Source organism: Pteropus alecto, unplaced genomic scaffold, assembly GCF_000325575.1.
Source record: "Pteropus alecto unplaced genomic scaffold, ASM32557v1 scaffold98, whole genome shotgun sequence".
In the NCBI taxonomy this organism is placed as follows: Eukaryota; Metazoa; Chordata; class Mammalia; order Chiroptera; family Pteropodidae; genus Pteropus; species Pteropus alecto.
This window is the reverse complement of record NW_006443570.1, coordinates 9,468,144-9,485,022: the sequence shown is the minus strand read 5'-3', so window position 1 is coordinate 9,485,022 and position 16,879 is coordinate 9,468,144. Positions and strand designations below refer to the sequence as shown.

The window sequence follows — 16,879 nt, the reverse complement described above, 5'->3', positions numbered from 1 at the left end:
TAGGGAAAGCAAAATATATTGGTGAGCCATAATTAGGTCATGGGCTGCCACTTTATGACCTCTGCCCTATATGGAACTTTCCAGAGTGTGTGCATAGGCATCTACAGGCACGGGCGCACAGTCGTCATCAATAATCCAGACCACAAAACTCGTAAAACTATCACAGGGTAGCAGGGTAGAGCTATAAATGGTCTCAACATGCTACTCAGTGAAACAGAAGGTTCTACAGTGATTGGATATAAAAGAATGGGAAACAAAATAATGGAGGACCTAACTCCTCAGGAGGTGTGGCTTTGTTTGAATTGGTGATGGGATTCAACAGTGTTCCCACCCAACTCTGGGAGCTGGACACCTCCAGTGGTGGTCCTCCCTAATCCTCCTATAGCACTGAGAAGTTGGACTAGTGTAGGTGAGAAAAGAGTGTCACTATGGCGAGTAGGATGCCGTGCCAGGTGTAGACACATGCATGACTCAGCACAGGTTCTTTTTTCTCAATGGTCTTAAACCTACTTTTCCCCAACTCTTAGCCAGCATAAATTCAAAGCTTCATATCTGGGAAGGGGTTGGCAATGGTGACGTCCTCTTCTCTGAGGAAGATCTTTCTTCACCCATGAACACGTGTAGAGACACTGGTGTCACCACATGTGGCTCAACTATTCACAATGGCTGCCCTGCCTCTAGCTTTCCTAGCTTAACCTTGAAAAGAAAACCACCTCTGCCTTTTGAATCCTTTTTTTGTCAAAATCTCCTTCCTTCACATGGTTATGATACTGTGACCATATCTCCCCAACATGTGCCTCCCATGTCCCTTTCAATTCTTTCTTTCCCTTTGGTTGTGACTCAGATTTCACCAATTATTTTTCTACAGAGTTGACTGGTCCTGAGACATCATTTCGTATTTCCACAGACACCATCCTTATCTAGCTGCTCAACATTCCAAATCCCTATTGCTACTCATGGCCTCCGAAGAAGGTTTTTCTTGCTTTCAGTCTCTCCCCACCTGCCCGCAGCATAATTTCCATCCTGTATCCCCATCCCCATTATTTATTATCTTAAATTAAAATACCCAAACATGACCTTAAAAGATTGTTTTTCATCACTGCCTCCATGTAGAACCTATCCAGTTACCTTCAGGCAATGGAAAGAGAATGAATTTTGGAATCACACAGACCCAAGTTTACATCCTGGCTTTGCCATTTGCTCCCTGTACGATCTGAACAAATTACATAACTTCTCTTGACTTCAGTTACTTCATCTTAAAATTGGGATAAATAATACCTACCTTGTACAATTGAGAGAATTATATAAGCTAAAGCAAGGTATATCATTGTAAGTACATGGGAGCGCTCATTAAGATTACTCTCCATAAATACAGCATTAGAGGGGGGAAGTAAGAAGGTGTTGGCATCGGTCAGCAAGATGACAGATATGTCAAAATAATCTGAAGCAAGCTAAATAAATTATGAAAATTTGTACAGTTCTATGTGTTCTACTGTAGTTCAATTTTTTAAAGTTATCTAGAGAGAAAATGAAAACTTATTTCAATTAAGTTCCAGCAATGTTGCCCCTTGAACATTTTAGCTTATGTTACCTATGTTCTCCAACACAGTCATGTAGCTTCTATCTAAGAAAGTCCTTGCAAGTCCCCTGTAAACAACTGGATCGTACCTACCCTTATGGATTTCACATGCAGCATGGACCATTGTCACCCTCCATCATCATAGTGCCATTAAGCACAGAAGAGTAGAGATGTGTGAATAGTCTGAGGTCAAATGGACCTGAATGTTAACCTTAACTCCATCAGAGTCCTACCTGTGGGACTGAGAGCAGGATATCCAATCTCTCTCAAAATTAGGAGAACCATGCTATTCGTGTGGGGAGCATCAGATTAGTAGCTCATCCAAAGGGCCTCACCTATTGTAACTGTGTGATGTGTTACCTCTCATTCTCTTCCCATTTCTTAAGTGGACTTAAAGTTTATACCCTCTAGGAGAGTTCCTTGATCAAGCTTTTCTAATGCTAACTACTGTTTTACTTTATCTTCTCAGAAAAAGGGATCTTGAAATTTCTAACTTAAGAGTTATGAAGAAGAGTTTCTGAGTTAGACAGACTTGGTTTAGGAATCTGGTTTCAATACTAACTAGCTGTGTCCCCTGGCCAAGTCTCAGTTTCTTTATCTCTAAGCTAGGAGCAATAAGTCTCCCTCCTTTAGAGGGCCCTTGTGAGGATTCAATGAGATAGGATAGGCAAAGTGTTTAGAACAGGACCTGGCAGAGAAAGGATGGAACAAAGTTAGCTGCTCTTACTAAGGTGGAAAGTACCAGAAGTGGAAAGAGGGATGGGATTTTGGTCTCACCTTGACAAAAATAAGTTGTATGACCTTGGTCCATTCATATAACCTCTCTATTTCCATATACATAAAATGAAAGCCATACCACCTGCCTTATATTCGAGGAATTTCATGAATATAAGATAATGTCATGAATGTGAAGATTCTCTGAAAAATGAGAAGCGCAAGTTTTGTACATCTGCTGGAAAAAGTTATTTGTTTTCAACTCCTTTTGTATATGTGTTTGCATGTGTGTCTGGAATCTTCTGGGAGGCAGCGAGGGATCCTTCATTCTCTTGTACCCATTCCATGGTTTCTAATTTAATTCTGTTGCCTGCTCGGCGGACATTCTGTGCTTGTTCTGCACCCATGTCTGCCTTGTAGAGCAGGCCGGAATAAAAGCACCAACCCTTTACGTGTGGGCAGTGTTTCTGCCAAGGCAAAGATTCAACTCCTAGGTCCGAGGGCCTGAGCTGTCCCAAGGAGAGGGGAAAGATTAAGCATCTGTAATAAATGTTCTCCAGGCAGTGAGGGAAAAATCGCCTAACACTCTTGTGGCTTTTAGAAAAAAAGAGTAAGAGAGAAGAAGGAGGAAAAAGAAAACCCTGAGCTTTAAACAAGTGGCCGGGCTGTTTGTCATCTGTAAAATGAGGCGATGGAAAAGCACGAAAGGGCAGTGGTCACTGGGTCTGCTTCAGGGATTCGTGCCTCAGACGTCTGCTTCAATGCTCCTGAGCTGTCCATCTGCAATTTCTTTTTCTTTAACAAAAACAGAGAACTCTCACTGGGCTGCAGTTTCCCACCTGGCTCAGGAGTTTTCAGACCTGGCCTAGGTGGTCTCTAAGTAAATATTTTCATCCTCGCTCACTCACCTCCTCCCGAGGAAAAAAAAATCATCTCTTTGCTCAACTGGAGAAGAAAGTACCCAAACCAAACAACAGATTATTTGCACCATTGGAACCCTCATTCCAGGGACTCCCGGGAGGGCATGTGGTTTAAATCAGAGTGTCTAGGCTACTTGTCCATCTTCTAGATTAACATGGACCCGCAGAGAAAGTTTGGATGCGTGCCAAGGCACTTCGGTGCCTGTGCCGATTGGCACAGGGACTCTTGCTACTGTCCAATAGTTCTAGAAATCCACCTGCAGGCAAAAAATTTAAAAACAGCCTAAACTAAAGTGCAAACGATATTGCATCCTTTACGTGGAGAGCGAGCTCTTTGTGACCTTTCCATAGCTAGCAGATTCGGTGGAAATCCTCCTGCTGCAAAGCTAATTCCAGGGGCTCTTTCTTTCTGCATTCAGCTGATTTGGGCTCAGTAGTTTTTTTCAGAAAACATTTCAGTGTTCCTCCATTGGTGCCAGGCACTGTGCCAGCATGTAAGGATCTAGGGATGACCACAAACTCTATCTTCCAGAAGCTCACAGCTCTTATGATGAAGATAAAAATCCAGATATGCGATTATAAAAATATTACTCTCCTAGGGTTACTGTAGCAAATTATCACAAACTGGGTGACTTAAAACAACAGAAATTTGTTCTCTCACAGTTCTGGAGGCCAGAAGTCTGAAATCCAGGCGTCAGCAAATTGGTTTCCTTCTGGAGGCTCTGAAAGAGAATCCGTTCCTCCCTCTCTCCTATCTTCTGGTGGCTACTGGAAATCCATGGTGTTCTTGGCTGTAGCTGCATCACCTTGTTCACTGCCTCTGTCTTCACATGACCTTCCTGCTGTGTCTCTGTTTCAAATCTCCTCTCCTTTCCAAATCCACTGGATTTGGGCCCATGCTAAATCCCGGATGACCTCATCCCAGGATTCTCAACTACATCTGCAAAGACCCTATTTCCACATACGGTCATGTTCATAGTTAAGACACGGACATTTATTTTGGGAGATGCAATTCAATCTGCTACAAAGACCAAATGTGCTAAGTGCTATAAAAATAGAGATAAGCACAGAACATTAATGAAACAGAGAGGAGAATCATCTAATGCACCTGGGGTGAGTCAGGGAATGTTTTTAGAACAGGTGATTCTCTAGGGGAGTTTCAGAGGAGGTTGGAATCTGCCTACCGGAAGAGCTGCTTGTGTGAAGGTTTAGAGGTTTCAAAATGTCCTATGGGAATGACGCCTTCTCTGGCACTTGAATGTTGATGAGCTCCCTGGATCCTCTCCTCGCTTATCCCTCCTCATCATCACTACATGTGTGCCATGACAAGAAAAACCAGCGTGCATAAGCACTCTGGCTGGAATTTCAAATAGCACAGCCCTAGCCCACTGTGCAAGGGGACTCTCACCTTGGCCCTACATCCTGACCACAAAAAAAGCCCAAAGCCACTCACCCTCCCTTGCTTTCCTTCTCATTATAGGTCTTCCGTATTTCCTCTTTTCTTCCTGCAAATCCCAGCTTGTTATATCAAATTCATATTCCTTAGTGAGTGTCATCTGTCTCAACGTTCAAATGCATTCCAGGACTGGTGATCAGACCCTGCCTCTGGGCTGACCAATCACAAAGAAATGTGGTTGGACTGGGGAATCTCAAGGAGTTTGTGTGAATGGGGTGAGTGGGATGGAGCGGGGGCAACTTCATAATGGAGAGGTAGGAGACAGAATAATGGAGAGGTAGGAGACAGATTATACAGAATCTGAAAAAGCAGATATGCTACAGTGAAAAACAAACTGGATAAGGCATGTTAAAGCCAAATAGCCCTCACCCGTCTGTAAAAATCAGGAAGAACATGCTGTTTGGGACCATCTTGATTCTTAAGGAGTTAAGCCTTCGGCACTGGAGAATAAAGGCAAAGATGGACAAGTGGAAAACCTGAAGGATGGAGAGCCTTCCTGAGGTGTGACTAGCTGTTGTTAGGGCCAGAATTTTCTAGAGTCTTAATTTCATTCTGGAACCCTGTCTACAGGTGGGCTAACTCTTTAGGCATAAGGGACAGATGAACAAAGATTTTATGCAGTGTCCTTTGAGCCTATTACTGGTTTATAAAGGTTATGTGCTTCCAAAAGCATCTCCTATTGGGCCAGAGGAATGATTTACATCTCATGGAATGAACCCGACCAATTGCTAACCTTGACATAAGCTTTGGGGGGACAATCCAGTAAGAATGTGTTCAGCTTGTCATTTCCATCCATTTGATAGAGTTACCAGAGCAGCATGTATGTGGCTTCTTCTTTGACTTTCATGAAACTGCCTGAGATCATAAAACAAGACCTAACAACACCTGGTTATAAAGAACGGGAGAGTGTGCCATGGGATTGGTAATGCTTTTCTGATAAAAATATCAGAGCTTTTTTTGGTGAAACAGTTCATGGATTTGTGGACATTAAATACTTCCACACCTAAGCAAATATCACAGCACAGGAATGGAGATTTGCATGGAATACAAACTGCACTGGAACCCTTCATTTACTCAAAGAAAGCTTTTCTCCCACCACACCCTGATAAATGTTTTTCAAATAGTCCTTTATCCAAAATAGCCCACCACTCCAGGAACACTATATGGCTGATTCAGAAGGCCACATCTCATACATTCTTGTTGCCATTCCAAATTCATTATTTATGTGTGGCTTTGGATGGTCTTCAGAAGATTTGTTGAAGCATTCACACCAATTCAATCCAAAGCTTCACTCTTTAGCTAGACCATTCTTTATGTGACAGCTCTGGCATCCCGAATCATTTTAGAGTCAAATGTCAAGCACGTGACCTCCCAGAGAAAAAAATGGAGGGAAAACAGCCAGCGGCCCCCAATCCTCAACTACTCCTTCTGAAAGGCTCTATGGTATTCCATATTAGAGGCTTGGAAAACAACCATATGACTGTCAGCAAACTGCAGGAATTGTACTGGCAAGATTGGCTTGCGGTGGCTCTGTCTACAGATTGTGTTTCTTGTCTGCCTGCCAAGACCCACTGTCCCTGATAAATGTAGCACTCAAAGATGGCCAATAAGAGAGGTGGATTGAACCATACAAATAAACCCTCCAGAGAAGATCAGTGAGGCCAGACCTAGAAATAAAGCAAAGATGGTAGATTGAGAATTAGAGAATCCAGGGGTTCACTTTTGGAAAATCAGGACCATATCAGTGCACAATCATTACTTGCATATTCCCAACAGGTAAGGCCACTAGTAGGGATTATGGGGATACAAAGACATACAAAGCTTTGCCCTCCATAAGCTTTCAGTCTATGTGGGTAGCTAAGAGACATCTTTTGTGGGAACATAAAGTGACAACATAATTTAAGAAATGGAGTAGATGCAGGGTCATATCTATAATATGTTAATGTTGAGCATAGGGGAAGGGCTAACTTTCAATGTGGAATAGCTAGAGAATATACAAATATTTATTTATTTAATGTCTTATAGAGCACTTACTGCTTCTGCGTGCCTTAACTAACACTAACTCATTAAATCCTCCTCACAGTCCAATGATGGAGGTACTGTTAACTTTCTCATTTTTTTTTAGATGAGAAACAGAAAAATTAAGTAGCTTGCCCAAGTTCACGCAGCTAGTAAATAGCAGAGCTGAGATTCAAAACCTCATGGTGGGGAAAAGAACTTAGGTTGAACTTTGAAGCTGGGTTAGAATTTTAAAAGCAAGAAGATAAGAAGGCCTTTTAGCTGTTGGAATAGCAGGCCATTGGTGAGGAAGGGAATGGCATGATAAAAGATGCACACTTCTCACTTTTGGATGGTTGATCTTATGGTAAAACTCAGGGACATTGAAAACAAAGGCAGGGAAACAAGTTGAAAGACCATGAAGTGAATTAGCCAATGCCTCCCTTAGATTTTGGCTACGAAAATGGAAATAAATGGACAAATTCAAAAGAATCTATAAATAAGGAACTGATACAAATTAATGACAAGTGTATGTGAGAGGAAAAGATGTAGAAAATCAAAGACTTCTCTCAAGTTTTAACCTAAAAAAAAATGGTGGTTCCATTGACAAAATTAGGGAAGAAGAATCATGGGTTTTGATAAGTTAGACATTTTGAGTTTGAGATGTTTGTAGGACTTCTAAATACATGCATCCATCATGCAATTGCTTAAGTGGGACCTGAGCTTAGAAAAGTGGATGCTTGGACTTATAGACTTAGGAATAATTAGTACAGATGTGAGTAGTTACGAGTAGTTACAAGTAGTTACTCCAAAGAAAAATGAACAAAAGAGCAGAGGTTAAGAACCGAACCTCTAGTTGACAGAGGAAGTAAATTAAATAATAAAGAAAGAGAAAGGGGAATAAAAAAAGAGGATGAAAAGGTACAAAAAGTAGGATAGTGTACCACTGCAGAAATCAAGAGAAGATGCTATTAAAAGGGAGATAGTTAGCAATGGGTAATGCTGTAATGAGGTAATGGAGAATAGGGAGTGAGGCAAAACAAAACAGAACGTGGTCACTTCTGAGTGGCCAGTATAAATGGGGTGGCCCCATTTTCTTACTTCTCCAGGATAAATGTTGCCTGTTCTGTCAATATTTCCTGAAAGAGGATGGTTTTAAAACTTGCATCCTCCCATCACTTTCTAAAGGCAGCACTGCATAATGAGAAGAAGATGGCATAGGCTCAAATTCAAAGCCTCTGCTGATAAAGACAAATCTGGCGACCAACAGAGGAAGTCGTAGCCAAGGGCAGAGTCTGGGGTTCTAATGCTACAAAATTTTCTTCAGGCTGTCAGTCTTTGAGTGCCACTATTCAACCAGTTGTGAATCCACGTGGGAAAGTTGGGATTAAAAAGTACATAGTTCTGATCATGATGGTGAAGTAGATAAACACTGTGCTTGCCTCCTCTCATGACCACATCAAAATTACAACTAAACTACAGAACATCCATTTTTGAGAATCACTTGAAATCTAGCTGAACAGAAATCCTAAGATTAAAAACATACAGAAGAAGCCTCCTCAAAACTGGAGGAGTGGAGACACGCTATAGGATGGTCTCACACCCGCATGTGATGGTTAAAAATCAGAAGGGATAACTCGGCTGTGGAAGTCCCCCCAGAGAAGCAAGGGTTCCCAGTCCCACAGCAGGCAACCCAGTCCAGAGTTCCAGTGCCAGGAAGAGAAGTCCCCACAACTTCTGGCTGTGAAAACCAGCAGAGATTATGTGAGTGAGATGGTGGGCTGCTGGTGTCCCAGCTGTTTCTCTTGAAGGGCCTGCACACAGATTTACTTGCTGATGGACTCATTCTGAGGTCCAACACTGGAGCAGCAGCTTAAAAGGTGCCAGGGACATACAGGGAGGAAATGAGTTGTCTGGTTTCAGGGTGAGGGTTGTAAGGGTCACTTTCTCCCAGACAGGAGTGCTGGCAGAATCCATTGTTTCTTTGCTGAGCCCTCTTGCCTGTCAGCCTGCAGACACAGGTGGCCACCATATCTGAATTTCCATCAAGGTAGCTAACACAGTTTTCCCCACTCTGATGATTCCCTGAGATCTTGCCCCACTCAACTTGCAGGCCCCCCAAGCTGCTTCTAGTGGATTTTCCACACAAATGGCCTATCTTGGCTCATGCTGTGGACTTTCCTAAAATCTCTCAAAGGTTTACAACACCCAAACAAGCATCATCTGGCCTCAGCATGCCCCAAGCCTCGTCTTGAGCAGCCCCAAGCCCAGCATGAGCAGCAGCTGGCCTCTGTTTGTGCCTTGGCCTCTTGAGGCATCTTCAAGTCCAGTGCAGGTAGTGGCCATCTGCAGATAGCTTGGTGGCTCATGCCAGGTGGCCTTGAGCACAGGCTGCAGCTGTACTTGGCCTACGGTGGGGCCCCTACCAGGAGGCTCTGGGTCCTACATATCCATAGGCTGGCTTCAATCCAAGCCAGAGCACCATCTGAGCTGTGTGCAAGGATGACACACCCAAGGGACAGACTGGGCAGACACCAGGGTCCAGTGAATTGTGCTTTGTAGGGTTAGCTCCTGCACAACAGCTCCTAAAGTGAATTGTGCTTTGTAGGGTTAGCTCCTGCACAACAGCTCCTCCACTGTAGTCACTGGCCAGTCCTCAAAACAAAACAGCCTGAGGGTCAATCCCTTCCATTGACGTTCAAACATCAACCAAGGCTCAACTAAAACAGGAGGGCACACACAACCCGTTCAAAGTACACACCTGGAGCACCTGGCTCAGGTGACAAGGGAGACTGTGCCTTTGGGCCCCACAGCACACTTACTACATAAGGCTACTCTACTAAGACTGGGAGATATAGCAGCCTTACATCATACATAGAAACAAACGGAGGCAGCCAAAATGGGGAGACAAAGAGATATGTCTCAAATGAAAGAACAGAACAAAGTTCCAGAAAAAGAACTAGAAATGGAGACAAGCAATCTAACAGATGTAGAGTTCAAAACACTGGTTATAAGGATGCTCGCTAGTCTTAGTGAGAACTTCAACAAAAAGAAAGAAACATAAAAATGGAGATAGAAAACACAAAAAAGAACCAGTCAGAAATGAAGACTACAATAATTAAAATACATTACAGGGAATCAACAGATTAGATGAAGCAGAACATCGAATCAGTGATTTGGAAGATAAAGTAGCAGAAAACACCCAATCAGAACAGCAACAAGAAAAAATAATCCAAAAAAATGAAGATAGTTTAAGGGGCCTCTGGAACAATATCAAACGTACCAACATTCACATCATAGAGGTACCAGAAAGAGAACAGAGAGAGCAAGGGATTGAAAACCTATTTGAAGAAATAATGATGGAAAACTTCCCTAAGGTGAAGGAAATAGTCATACAAGTCCAGGAAGTGCAGAGTCCCAAACATGATTAACCCAAAGAGGCCCACACCAAGACACATCATAATTAAAATGCCAAAGGTTAAAGACAAAGAGAGAATCTTAAAAGCAGCAACAGAAAAGCAATTAGTTACCTAATAGGGAGCTCGCATGAGACTGTCAGCTGATTTCTCAACAGAAACTTTACAGGCCAGAAGGGATTGGCATGAAATAAATATTCAAAATGATGAAAAACAAGGTCCTATAACCAAGATTACTCTACTCAGCAAAGCTATCATTTAGAATCGAAGGACAGATAAAGAGCTTTCTAGACAAGAAAAAGCTAAAGAAGTTCATCATCACCAACCTAGTATTACAGGAAATGTGTTCTTCTTCTTTAAGAAGAAGAAAAAAAGAAAAAAATAAGAATAATAAAATGGCAATAACTACATATCTAGCAACAATTACTTTAAATGTAAATGGATTAAATGCTTCAGTCAGAAGATAGGGTTGCTGAATGGCTAAGAAAACAAGACCCTTACATATGCTGCCTACAAGAGACACACTTCAGATCAAAAGACACAGACAGACTGAAAGCAAAGGGATGGAAAAACATATTTCATGGAAATGGAATTAAAAAAAAAAAGCTGGGGTAGCAATACTTATACCAGACAAAATAGACTTTAAAACAAAGGCAACAACAAGAAACAAAGAAAGACCCAGTAATTCCACTTCTGGGTATTTACTGGAATAAACCCAAAATATGATTTTGAAGGGACACGTGAATGTATATGTTCATTGTAGCATTATTTACAATAGCTAAGACATGGAAGTAACCTAAGTGTCCATCAATAGACAAATGGATAAAGAAGAGATGTTATATATATACAATGGAATATTACTCAGCCATAAAAAAGAATAAAATCTTGCCATCTGCAACAGCATGAATGGACCTAGAGGGAATTGTGCTGAATAAAGTAAGTTAAACAGAGGAAGACAAATGCCATATGATTTCACTTACATGTAGAATCTAAAGAACAAAATAAATAAAACAAAAACAAACTCATACAGAGAACATTTTAATGGCTGCCAGATGGGAGGGGAGTTATGGGGGTGGGTGAAAAATGGGAAGGGATTGGATTAAGAAGTACAAATTGGTAGTTACAAAATAGTCATGGGGATGTAAAGTATAGCATGGGGATATAGTCAATAATATTGTAATAACCATGTATGGTGTCATATGGGTACCAGATTTATTGGTGATTTCTTTGTAAGTTATATAAATGTCTAATCACTATGTTGTACACCTGAAACTAACATTATTATATGCCAACTATAAATGGAAAATAAAAAAATTATTAAAAAAAGGAATTTAAAAGTACTTTTTGTGGTAGACTCTTAATTTATCAACATAGTAAATTTTAGCTCAAAGGTAAATGAAGTTACCATGGCATGATTTGTTTTTAATGAAAAATGTGGGTTCTTGGTGATCATTTCACTCTTTCAAAAAATTCTGGTGATTACTTTACTTTCTCCCCAAATTTTGAACCTATAAATTTAATAATCTTTTCTAGAATTTTGTCAAGGAGTTTAATACAAATTTAAGTAAAGAATTAAATTTTAGTAAATTTGGATATCTTCTGATCACTAGTCCTCTGAGAACTTTCCCATTCACTGTGTCATCTCAAAGATACACAACAGACTGCTAACAGGATATATTGATATATTTTCAGCATAAAAACATTGCAGATAAAACTTTTCAAGGCCTAAAAACCTGAAACTGAACTATAGGTACCTAATTGTTCTCTCTCAATCTTGATTTGAATTTCCTTCTTTATATTGTTTATTTTTTTGGATATGAAGCTAATTCTTGCTAGAAAGTCTAAAAACCTAATACAAGCCAAGTATCTTTCCTTCTCTCTATTATTCAGCATTGCAGTTCAGTTTGACAACTGTTTGTTAAATGCCTACTATGGGTACTATGACAGGTTTTGGTAACATGAAGATCTTACCCAAGATTTACTTAGTTCTGGTTTTCAGCTTTTGCAGCAGCCAGAAAATAAACAGCACTAATACTGTATCTTCTAATTCAAATCCATTTTTTAATGGATTCTTTTGAGATCTAAACGTAGAAAGCATGCCTTCCCATACTTCGCCCCCCCCAACCCCAAACACACACACTGTGTACCCACACAGTTTCACGGGCCGCTCAATCTCTTTTGTTCCCATTGCGATTATTTTCAACTGAACAACCAGAATGCCAACTATTGGCATTCCTCAAACTTCGGAATCCCCATCAACTTTAGAAGTCTTCTAGATGTAGGCTTCTTTCTATCTATTTTCTGAATTTCCTGATGCCTTGAGTACATGTTTATAAATCCTCACTGTATCTCCAAACTCTTTGAGATAGTTCTCTCAAAAATCCTGTTAATTTAATATCACTTTGAAGACCAGTATTAAGGGCAATTGTTCATTTTTTTTCTCTACTTCCTAAAAGATGAAATTGTCAGTGAGGTAAATGGTTGTATGATAGTCTCATTTTAATGGAATTGAACTTCTGGTGAATTTATGGAGAGATAAAGTCCCTCATCATATTGAGATCACCTCTGTACTTTTAAATACAAATCTGTATTAGAAAATAATTTAAAAAATAATTTGTGTTATGAAAATATCATCTTCAAACACTATCTGGCTGGGCTACCAAAATCGAACTTTGCATTACCTTTTCCTTTATCTCAATTGAAATGCTTTTTGCTTTGCTTCCCTTCTCAGATCTATAAGCTTTTTGTACAGGTATATGATTCCATTTTATACAAGCCTAAATTTCTTTTCTTTTCTTGTCCTTGATAGGCAGCCTGCCACCCAGTTCCTCCAACTGGGATTAAAAAAAAAAAAAAGGTTTATAACATGTGAGCAGCAATAGCTACAAGCCAGCATCAAGCAAGAAAGGCTTGAAATGGATAGATTGGAAGTTTCTAAAAGGGCTCATCAAGGCTGTAATAATGAAAGGGAAGCTCTGGAAAGGCATATGTCTCATGAAAAACTTCAGCAGCCTGAAACTGATTCTACTTAAGCATACAGTCACTGTGTTTTTAGAGTCAGGTCCCCGAAGGGGATAAATTCAGCCACAAAATTCCATGGTCTGTACCCAAAGTGAGGGTCATATCTTCTGCTGGAAAATCCACCCCATTCTCAACCCTCCAGGATTTTTATTTATTTCTCCATGATACCTATGAATACATCCAGTCTGCTGGATTTTAAATATTTCATTTTCATATCTCTCTTCTCTACTAGATTATAACCTCCTGGAGGATGGAAACTGTGTCTGATTCATCTTTGCATTTCCACCACCTACCAAATAGTTGATGTTTCTTGAATAAATGGTCTGGTTTCCTTTGTGGGCACAGTTGTAGTGGATCTCAGGTAAGTATGTCTGGATTAATCAAGAATGACTATTCTTTCAAAGAAAAAGAATTCTTATGTTTGTGACTTAGCCAGGGCAAGAATTCTGGTCACAGAGATCTCACATTTAAATATATTTATTTGGATGGGGATAATGTTTTTTTTGGCCTTTTCTCCAAAAGTTAATTTATTGTTTATTCTACCCATAGGCTTCACCATGCGAGTAGAGAAATATCTAGGAGGTTGCATATGTCTCTCATATATCTTAACATCTCAAGTTCAATTGCTTATCCCCTCTATTCTGTAGGTTTGGTATATAAGTGTCACCTAAAAAATACTGGGAATCTTTGCCCTTGTTCTGTTGCTATGTCAGACATGGCATCTTCTACAAAATTCTATTTTGCAGTTTATTTGGACAGTTTTTTCCTCTCTCTGACAAAAATTCTATTTCGACTCTGTTGATCAGCTCAGAATCTTCTGCCAAATACATTCTTCCCAGTCTCTGTGAAGTGTACCCAGATCCTAGTCAGGGCCCTTTGTTCTGGTATCATAGGCCACAGTCCAGGAAACTAATGTCTTCTCTTCAACATCCTTACCCGTCACGCCTCATATCCTCCTTTCTTTTCCAAATACATGACGTTCAACTAGAAGAAGAGATGAAAACATCACCTATATTCTGAGACTCCCTCTACAGTTTTCCATCCAGAACCTGAAGGTCTCTGGAGACCCATCACACTGTTCATTCTCATAGGAATCTGAAGAAGGGAGTTCAGGGGTCTTATCTGGCACATTGTCACATGTCATATAGAGGGCCAGACTCTACTTAACAGATCATTTCCTCTGAAAGTGGTAATAAGGTTCTCCTATGTGATGATTCCCTCAAATCTCTTCTAGTGTTCTAATAACATAGGATGGTGCTTTCTTTTTTTTTCTTTTCTTCTTCCCTTCCCCTCTTGAAGAAGAGCAAAGTTGAAGGAGTCACATTTTTTTATTTTAAAAATCATTACCAAGTTATGATAATCAAAACAGTGTGGTATTAGCATAAATACAGACATACAGTCATGTGTTGCTTGACTGTATTTTCTGTGAAATGCATCATTAGGCAAGTCCCTCTTTGAGTGAACATCATAGAATGTACTTACACAAATTCCTTCCTTCCTTCCTTCCTTCCTTCCTTCCTTCCTTCCTTCCTATCAAATGTCTTATAGCATGCTTCACCACAAGACTTTCTTAGTGGAGTTTCTCCTTTTCTTCTCATTCATATAACTTTGACACCTATTTCTATTCACAACTTTAGCATATTTTTCTATCTGGTTGCTTTCTTCCTGAATTATTTTTTTATTCCTATTATGTTCATTGTCTAGTAAACTGCAACACAACAAGGTGATCTTCCAACTTTCCTTGACATTTCTAGCAGTCACTGAAGCTTGAATAGAGAACAAACAACACTCTTAATCAATAACCTCAGGGGAAAGAGAAACGCAAAATAGATTCTGAAGGTCAGAAAGTTCTAATCAATTTGAATCACTTCTCAGCCTCGAGAAGAAAGATTACCTCTGGGTCAAAGGGAACAACTGTTTTCAAGCCTCACTGATTGAAACAAGTTAATCTCATTCACTTTCTCTTAAAAATATTCTACATATTTGAGAATCTTTGTCTAGCTTCTCAGAAGCTGGTATTGAAATATTAGAAGAGGAACAGTAAGCTTCAAGATGTTGTAGAAAGAACATCAGGGAAGAAATCTATAGAGAACGGGGTTCTAATGCAAATGACACCATTATGTGGTTCGGGCTATTCATTTGAATTCTGAATTTCATTTCTTGGTCTATTACTGAGGCAGAAAATAGTTACTGCTTTTCACTGGGTATTTGTGAGGGTCAGATATACATACATGTATGTATGTATACATGTATAAACACACACACTTCAAAAATTGTGTAGTGTTGCACAATTTATGCATTTTAGGTAATTGTCATAGCATTTTAAAGCTGGCTGGGCATCCTATAGCCCTTATAAAAATAACAAGCTAGAATAAACAATCTGAGACTGATTTTTGTAGCAAAGTTAGCTATCTGAGATTGAGCAGGTCATTCATCCTGTTTAAGAAAAACCCCCACGAGAAATAGGGATGGTGACAATCCCTGGCTTTCCTCCAGGAAGCTCTGCTCTCTGCCCTGAGCCTCCACCTCTTCCCCTGATAAATGATAACAGGAAGATTCATTCTTCAGGAAGCAGGTCACCCCTACTCACTTTTCAACATAGAATCTACCCTAAGAGTCCATCTAGACAACACATCAGAAGATGAAACAGTAACACCAAAATCTAGGTGAAATGTATCCTATGTAATAGTTGATTGAGATGGAGGTAGGAGAAATTGACATTTCATTACCGGAGGGTATTTTGGCTATACAATTGGCTATACAATTTTATACTCTAGTATTTTGTAATAGGGTATAAAATAACTTGAAGTAGAACCTAATTTCCTCTCAGCTTATAGTTCTGAACAGCCATACCATCATTTGTTAATTAATTAATTTCCTACCTACAATTCTTTTATTATACAGTTAGCCAGGATCACGGATTCAACCATAGTTCACACTGACAAAGCTTGAGAGTCAAGGGGAAAAGAACATTGATGATTATATCCTCAGGTCTGTGACATGGGGTCACAAAGCAATGCTATGGAACCCAGAGCCAAAATCTGTGAGCACAAAGGAGGGTGTGGAGATATGTGTGCATGCACGCACACACACATGCGCACACATGTGCACACACATACAAGTATACACACTCGAAACGGCATCAGGGCTGAGAACAAATACGCTTTGCTATTTCACTTTTAAAGCTGTCATTTTGCAATAGACCAGAACAACAACAAAAAAATGCATGGGGAGAAGGAAATGCAACAATGGTTTTATTGCTTTTGTTTGAAGTCATCCACGGTGAACTTGATTTTAATTTAACTGCCGGGTTAGTTACACTGGGGGGGTCACATGCAAGGTAGGACACTCAGCAATCACCTTTCACCATGTGAAAATCTATGAGCTCATATACTTGCAGAAAGGCTGCTTTGTTAGTTTTTCACCTGAAAGAAACTAACTAACCAATCCAAGGATACACAAATTTAATGACAGTAACAAAAACGAGCTGATATTTTCTTTATTTATTTCCTCAGCATTTGTCATAGATATCTGCTTTTCGGGGCCAATATCTAGGAAGGTAAGCCCAAATGACTCTTTTCTGATGGTCTCTTGCATGGAAATAGAATTTCCTTCCTTTTTTTTTTTGTACCTGGTCCTTGCACCAATACAGTGATTTTAAGGGAAACAATTACAAACTAGCATCCTCAGAAACTTTCTCAATGACTTCTGTCACCTATGGTATATTGATGCATTGTTCTAATTTTAGGAAAAGCTATTAGAGAGGGTCCTTGCT

The 16,879-nt window shown here is 40.0% G+C and overlaps 1 protein-coding gene across 1 annotated transcript in view; it reads right to left on the bottom strand.

The window, feature by feature from the left end:
• Positions 1-16,879, bottom strand: part of ANKFN1 (ankyrin repeat and fibronectin type III domain containing 1) — a 330,895-nt gene that overhangs the window by 252,739 nt on the left and 61,277 nt on the right. The window lies entirely within an intron of this gene.